The sequence below is a fragment of the Orcinus orca genome, chromosome 21 (assembly GCF_937001465.1).
Source record: "Orcinus orca chromosome 21, mOrcOrc1.1, whole genome shotgun sequence".
NCBI classification, from domain to species: domain Eukaryota; kingdom Metazoa; phylum Chordata; class Mammalia; order Artiodactyla; family Delphinidae; genus Orcinus; species Orcinus orca.
The window spans coordinates 3594394-3602500 of NC_064579.1; the positions used below are offsets into that span (position 1 = coordinate 3594394).

The 8107-nt window shown below is 54.2% G+C and overlaps 1 protein-coding gene across 3 annotated transcripts in view; it reads left to right on the forward strand.

The window, feature by feature from the left end:
- Positions 1–944: 944 nt before the first annotated feature.
- Positions 945–8107, forward strand: part of ZMAT4 (zinc finger matrin-type 4) — a 340635-nt gene continuing 333472 nt past the window's right edge. For 2 of the 3 annotated variants that reach the window (XM_049704216.1, XM_049704215.1), the window contains exon 1: positions 945–1102. The gene's annotated coding sequence lies outside the window, so the exon portion shown is untranslated. The remainder of the gene's footprint in view (positions 1103–8107) is intronic. The other variant, XM_049704214.1, reaches the window with a different exon arrangement.

Sequence of the window (8107 nt, forward strand, 5' to 3'; positions counted from 1 at the left end):
TGAACAAGGACAAGCATTTGGACTGTTCTCACCCCTTGATGAGCTCCTTTCCCTCTCCTTCCTTGCTTTGGTTGATGATAGGAGGCTAAGCAATTCACTGAAGCCACGTGAGAACAAGCAAGAGTCAGGGTCCAAGCGGGATTACTAGCTTGGGGAATGCCTATCTCTCTGGACCTCCCTGTGAGGCCAGTGAGGATTCCCAGACTTTCGCAGACTTTAAAATCAGCTCTCCTGAGACTGAATAAGGTGCAAAAGGAAACTGTCTTCTCCGGCTGGGGGCTGAGGTGGACCATGTGGGAAAGAACGGATGGATAAATCCAGGGAAGGTGCATCATCTGTCCTCCTAAATAATCTAAAATGACCTTCACATGCCCTCCAGGGTGGCCCCGGGAAATACATCACTAGATTCCTCCAGCCCTTACCTTGCTCTGCTTCCCAGAGCCCGTGTTACACAGGCAGAAACACCACCGTCATATCTCTCCCTGCCCTCAGGAACATTCACCAGTTGGGGGAAAAATAAGGCCAGAAAATTGTTGCTATGGGCTCTGTTTTGTGGAAGTTAAAATGCTGGTGCAGGAATCTGATTGCTTGATAGCTCCCCCTCTCTCTCCATCTCTGTCTGTCTCTCTCTCCCTCCCTCCCTCTCTCCCTCCCTCTCTCTCTCTCACCCTCCACCCTTTCTCGGCTCTCCCTCTCTCCCACCCCCACTTTTTCTACTCTGCCCCTCTTCCCTCCACTGGACTCCCAGGGCTGCTCCCACACCGGGCCGGAGAAGAGCCTTACAGGTTGTCAATGAAACCTGGAATTATTTCCTTTGATGGCTCAGATAATAGTAGGAGCCAAGGCAATGAGTGAGGTCCTCTGAAACCAATGCAGTCCTGCCCGGGACCCGGGAGCCAATCGCAGGAGCAGAGGGCGGGGCGTCAGCGCCAGCAGATAATTGCTAAGTGCATCGCTAGCACAGTTGGTCCGAGCCGCCGAAGGGTCTGGTCGCAGAGACAGGGACGCGCAATCCTCAGCGTGCTCCATCCCGACAGCAGCCCTCCACGGCTCGGCAGGGCAGCGAGCCTCTGGGCACCGGCCCCGCTGCTCCACGGAAAAGGTACTCCTGCTGCATCCCGGCGGGGCTGCTCTTGGTTTCTGTCCTCAGTGGCTTGCAGTTTAGCCTCTGTAGAGGGGTTGCAGAAAGAAAAGTTTAGGGGAGGAAATGTGACAGCGGAGGGAAATCACCGTCTTTTGTTGGGAGGAAAACAAGCTGACGGTTTGGGAAACTTCTGTGCTGTCTAGAACTGGATTTGTTTATACTCTCTCAGCCGCGCTCAGGTCTGTGGAAATAGGTCTAGTCTTGGGCTAGGGTGCCTGCCGGTTGGGGTGTAGATTTGGGTTTGTTGGGTGAAGGGGGTTGAACCCTGGATGTACTGCTTCCTGGCGGACCCATTGCTGGGTGGCTGATTCTGGGAAGCCTGATGGGTTGGTTGGGTTTTCCACCATAGGGTCTGCCCCCCTTGACTTTACCTTATCCTGCTGTCCCCCAACTCTTGTGACCTTCAGCTTGAGTCCTTCCTCAAACTTCTGTCTCCTTCCTCGCCCCTCCCCCTTGCCGACTCTGTCTCTGCTCACTTGATGTGGTGGAAGGAGACGTTTCCTGGGGTGTGGGCGACTGTCCTGTTTGACCTGATGGGCGTCTGCCTGTCACATAACTTGGTCAGAAACCAACAAAACGGTTCCCAGAGGAAAAGCCATCACTCCACTGATTAGCTCCCCCAAACTCTGGAAGACTCTCTGGGCTTGGTGCGTACTGAAATAAAGGGGATGGAATGAAATTGCATCCCGTGTGAAGGTTACACCCTCACCAGGGACAGGCTGTAGGGTGCTAAGGAAGCCCGAGGCTCTGGGTGCATGGGGGGCTGAGGGGCTGCTGGTACTACCAGCCCTGCTGCCTGTGATGACCACTCTTCAAGTAAAGGGCTGGCCACGGCAGGAGGCTGGTCCAGGCACGTAGCATCCTTGTTCATTTATGAACAGTTAGGACGACAAGGGCCCTGCTGGCTCTTAGTCCCACTTGTGGTCCTGAGAAGAAGTCCTTCTCCCCACATTCTGCCACCCGGGAGGTGTTAGGTCAGTGGGCCTCCTAGGAAGCAGGGTCCCCGTGGGAGAAGGTGAAGTTCTTGGTCTTAAACTTCCTTCCTGCTTTGGGGCAGGCAGCCCCTATATGAACGGTCCACGGCACACCGCCAGGTGTGTCCTCCCACCTGCCGGGTCCTCAGAAGCTGCTGGTCCAGGACTGATCTTCCAAATCCCTGAGCCCCTCTGACTTCTAGCCTAGACCCGAAGCTGGGAAGTTCGGTTCCCAGTCCTGGCAGGATGGGGATGTGCTGGGAGGACTCCTCCAGACACCTGGTCCGCAGGACACCCTTCCCGCCGAGGTGTAGATGCCTCTGTTCTCCGGCTCCACAAATCACATTCACTCTTTAATTCTTTTTTTCTTTAACCTCCACAAGGGCTTCTCCTCTACCTCCTTTACATAGCCGTTTCGGGTGGGAGATGTTATTGCTGAAGCTCTATTCACAATGCTTAAAAAGAAACCCAGCTGCCCGACTTTTGTTTTTCTTGGTCAGGATACAGTCAGCTTTCTCCTCTGTACATGTTGCCTGGCAGTAAACAAAACAAGCTTGCAGCCCCGCAAAGGAGAATGCCTTTGTGTTTGGGAGGCTGGAGCGGAGGCTGAACTTTTATTGCCTGTTGGGGCATCTTTGGCCCAAGACCTTCTCCTCTGTGGTCTGTCTGGGGCAGGTGACCCTCAGAGAGCCCATGAGAGAAGACATCCAGCAGGTGGGAGATTTTGAAAAGGGGCACCTTGGTTTTCATGAAGGCAGTGATAACACGAGAACGTGCTTTGGAGTTGGAGGGGTATCTAGAACCGGGGACAGGTAGCAAAATTGTGGATCCCTCCCACCGATGCCGATCTGCTAGATTTCTATCGTGATAGAGGACATTCAAAGTAAGGCTTTGAAACCGGCTCCGGAGCAGTGACTCATGCGGAGCTAGAAGGCTGGGTGGGGGAGGGGGCAGAGGGAGCTGCAAAGTACAAGTGGGACACACTGGAAACACTTGCTTTCCTCCTTCCCTCTCCTCCTCTGCAGTCTTCCTTGTAGCTCCCTATTTGGAACAAAGATCATTAAAATAACAACTTTAGGCTAAAAAAAGCATAATGGGAGCTGAAGAATAATTGAAGAGTCTCAAAACCCCATCACTGCAACTTCACCTCGGATGGGGCGTGAAACCCAGGGTCCAACCACTGCGTGATCCAGTGCGGAGAATTTCATTGCTGGCTGGTGATGGGCTGATTGGTTCCTTGTGAAGCCAGGCACCTGTTTGTGTCTGAAGGGACTGATTAGTGTTCAGGAAATTAAATTTGTCACTCGTCATTTCATCAGACGTGGTGGCTTGAGCCTGGACCCCGGATAGGCACCATTCATAGGTCTCTCCCCAGCTGGCCCAACAGGATTTCTCTCCTTCAACCACTGTGCTGTGAAGGGGTTTCCTCTTTCTGCTTTCACAAGCCCTGGGTCATCTACCTGGCCAAAGTCCCTTCCTTACTTTTCTGCTTCTCTTTCCCATTCCTTTCATCATCAACACGTCAGTAAATAATCTGTTTGCCAGTCTGCTTTGATCCTGTCATCTTGTGCCAATCACGCTACTTCCCCTGAAGTAGGGTAGAAAACATATTAAGATTTTGATCAGAGACAAGCCTTTGAGTCTTCTATCTTAAGATTTAGTGTTGCGGTTTGGGGGAAATCAAATCAGCACGTTTATTGTGTTAAGTGTTGAAACGTCTTCTTTTTCTCTGGTGGATGTGTGAACTCCCAGTTATCCTGGGGGCTGGGGTGTGTCTGGGGGTCGGAAATAAGTCTGGAGTGGCCTCTGAAAGGTGGAGAGGTTGGAGTGGGATGTTTCTGTTTATTCAAGATGCGGTGAAGGCTGTTTTGAAATGCGTTCGCTCTGCTCTTATTTTTCCTCTTCGTTCTTCACTTAGGACCATTTCGTAGCCCAAATTATCAGTGACTAATTCGCCCGTCTCCCTTTTCCGTACACTCGTGTGGTCCCTTCCTCCCTCCTCACTTTTGGGAGCAGTTTCACACTGAAGCTGGGACCTGAACCGTCTTACTTCATCCCAATAGATGCCTGTCTTTTCTTTCTTCCCTTCTGGTTCTTCCTTGCCATCACTTAAGGGCACCCTAGAGGTTGAGATTTAATATTAGACACCACGCTTACCTTACTTCTGAAACAGTGAACCGGGGGTGTCAGGAATTCTGGAATGCACCTGGCGTTGGCCCTGGGGGAGCACTGTGTTCAGTTCTAGACCTCACCGGGCACCTGGGGTGGTGCAGCCGCCCTGTGTGAGGCCGGTGGGCACAGACCCACCGGCTGTGCTGAGCCCCACCCTCCCGTAGCCTCCATGCGCAGGACTGACCTTGGAAACCAGCACGCGGTGGCGTTTGTTTGGTCAGTCTCCCATTCTTGGTTTTTTGTTCTCACCCCTAAACCTCTCTATCAAGAGTTAGGATCAGTTGACTTATTCGTACTAAAGTGTGAATAGTTAACAGTGTTGTGACTTTCGAGGTGTTTGAGCTCTTAGTGGTATTCAGGGTGGAGTTTCATTTGTCTGCTAACGGGATGGGGGACGTGAGTGTGGATCGGGAGCGTCTGGGCGATTGTGGCTCTTTGCTTTTCCGTTAAGGCTCGTTTTGCTCTTACCCGTGGATACGCTGCAGTTCCTCGGGGCGCAGTGCTGGCAGGATTTGGGGTCCAGCAGCTGAAGCTGGATTCCTCAGATTTGACCTTGGGCACTGCATCTATTTTCCTTTTCTGACCTTCCTGTAAAGCCCGGGGCTTGGACTGTGTTCTCATCCACCCTTTTCTGCTCTGACCTTCTCTCTGCATTTTGCCACCCGGGTCCTAAATCCAGCTGGGGATGTAACAGCTCCAGAAGGACGCGGCTTTACAGAGCTGCTCTGGCGCCGGCCACGGCGTTCAGCGATGCTCCCAGAGCCGGAGTTCCATGCAGGCAGGTCGGAAGGAATGGTGGCTGCTGTACCAGAAGGAAAACAGGCTGAGGGGTGATGTAATAACTGATTTTGGTTTAGGAGGGGATGTTATATGGAGGATGGCGACCAGCTGTTCTCCATCTCCAGTAAGGACTGAACGAGAGAAAATAGATAGAAATTGCAGCAGATGGACTTAGATTAGGTATGAGGAAGAATTTTCCATCAGCAAGAGCTGTTAAAAAGGGAAGGTTCGGAGCCTCCATGATGATCTTTAGGAAACGGATGAGCAGGAGATTCAGCTGGAGGGCGAGGCAGGGGACTGTGGTGAGGCGACAGGCAGGGGCCGTCGTCTAGTGCAGGGATCCTGGCCCATTCCTGATGAGGGTCCTTGTTTATGTCTCTGAGACCTCGCCTGTGCTCTGGGGCATCAAAGGGACCGAGAGTCAGTCCGAGGGACGGAGCCGACCAAGCCGAGCTGCCCTCCTGCTGCTGCCTGAGGGCCAGACCCTGTCTGTGGCTTGAGGACCTCTCCTCAGGTCTAACCTTTCATTTCCAGATGTGGCGAACGAGGCCCAGAGAGGTGAGAGGCCTGGCGTTGTCACACGGTGACCCGATGGCAGAGCCGGGATCAGAATCAAGGTCCTCCATCCCCAGTCAGTGTTACCTGCTTTGTAGCTCATTTCTTTCCTTGTTTCGAAATTGAAGGGCCATTTCCTTTTTCTGGGCTGCTGCCTCTATCTATCCAAATGGCAGAGACAGGGAGCCCTGCAGTCTGCAGTGGTCATTGAGTGCCCGTTACTGATACCGTGTAACCAACTCCGGCTTCCCTGGTTTACGTGGCAGACACTTTGGTCCCTGTCATTGGATGGGAAGGGGCTTCTGCAAGGCCAGGGTTGGCAGGATGCACGCCAGACACTGGGGAGGAGAGGAGGGGATGGGGTAGAACTGCGGGGACCAGGAAGAGAGAGAGGCAAAAAATAAAGGATGACTTAATCGGCAGCTTATGAAGGCAAGAGCCTTTAGATGTCGAGTTCCAACTCCTCATAGGATAAATGAAATAAAAGTGGTCCACAGCATGTGTGGGCTCTGGACGAGACACGTCACCAGTCACCTTTACCCAGCAAAACAGAATTCTGAATTTCTCTTGGATTCTCGTTTCTAAGGGAAGCTTCTGCAACGTGGGGCTGAAATTCTACCTTCCTTCTGGCCAGACTTGATTCACTTTTGGGCAGACGCACCTCCTGGATGCTTGGAGGCTCAGGGCAGGGTGCACACTTCCGTAGAGGGGGGCTGTCTCAGGGCCCAGAGGCTGGCTCCCTGGGGGCCCAGGGATGGTAGTGGAGGGATGCTGTCTAGCCAGCAGCCTGGGGATGAACACAGAGGCTGGCCCTCTGGAGAGCCAGGCAGAGGCTGGGGACCACTTTGCCCTGTGGTGCTTTGAGCCATGTAGGCAGCAAGATGAATTGGTGAAATGAGCATCACCAAATGAATACATATTTTATTTGAAAAAAAAAAGGGATAAAACACTAAGGTTTGTGCTGGGCTAGCTAGGGGTGAGCGCTCGGCGGGGAGGGCACGATCCTTGCACACCCACAGCCCGCGGGCGTGTCTTTGTGCTGATGAAGGCTTCCTGAGCACTGAGGCAGGTACCGGGGGTCAGGGTGGGGTTCTTCCAGGAACAAGGTAGGTGTGATTCTTCCGAGGGAACCTCTGTGGAAGGACCGTCAGCCCCGGAGGCAGCCAAGTGGGCTGTCTGTCCAAGGAATGGCCGGGAGAGAAGATGCAGAGAGGCCAAAGCGGGAGAGACACCGTGAGCCACCGGGGGCTGGGCTACCCTGGATGTGAGACAGCCTTGAGGGATGGAGAGAGCTTGCGAAGATGACGAAGAGAGAGGAGGGGGGGGTAGCCGGGGAAGACAGGAAACCCAGGGGCTGTGGAGCTCGTCCACAGAAGGAGAGGGAGCCTCTGGGCCCTGAGACGGTCCCCCTCTGTGGAAGTGTGCACCCTGCCCTGGGCCTCCGAGCCTCCAGGAGGTGCGTCTGCCCAAAGGTGAATCAAGTCTGGCCAGAAGGAAGGTAGAATTGCAGCCCCATGTTGCAGAAGCTTCCCTTAGAAACGAGACTCCAAGTGAAATTCAGAATTCTGTTTCGTTGGGTAAAGGTGACTGGTGAAGTGTCTCGTCCAGAGCCCACGCAGGCTGTGGACCACTGCATGGAACCTGGGTCACCAGTCCCAGCCCAGGGTGCTCTCGTCCCAGCCCTGCTTCCCCCATGTCCTTTTTATTCAGAAGGACGTTCAGCCGACTTGTCACTTCTGCCCTCAGTGTGGGTGCTGTGCGCTACCGATACAAGGCGGTGTCGTAAGCGTGACAGTGGGGGGCCCGGATGCAGGCTGCACTGGGTGCCCTTACTTGGCGTGGTCAGAGGAGGCCTCCTGCAGAGAGGAACACGCTGGGGGGCGGGGGGACCTGACAAATAAACCGGATCCCCCCAGGTGGCTGGGGGAGACAGGGCAGCCACAGGTCAAGACCCAGAAGCAGGAAGCAGCAGGCGCCAGCGCCCCGTGGGTAACACTTGGAGTGGGTCCATCTGAGTACACGAGGGATGTTTGGGGGGTGTGGGAGGAGGAGGTACCGGTGCCCCAGGTAGGGAGGGACCAGCTGGCCAAACTCAGGGGCGGAAGGGTCTTAGGCAGGAAAAGACAGTCACGTTTGCATTTAGGGAAAATGAGATGGGAATGGAGAGCTGGGGGTGGTGGTGGTGGTGGTGGTGGTGGTGGTGGTGGTGGTGGTGGTGGTGGCGGGGGGTGGTGAGGGGCAAGCCTGGGATGCAGAGGCCGGGTCCGAAGTCATTTGCTGCTGTTCAGGGGAGAAAGCCTGAGGGCCTGGAGGAAGAAGTCTAAGACGGTGAGGGACCGTCAGAGGGTGATTCTCTGGCTTCATGAGTTACACTAGATCAGGCAAAAATGAAGAGGAATTATTCATCCCTGGAGAAGGGGCTGACAGGTGAGAGGGAAGGTCCCACTATTAGATGAAAGGGAGGGGTGCCCCCCCCCACTGA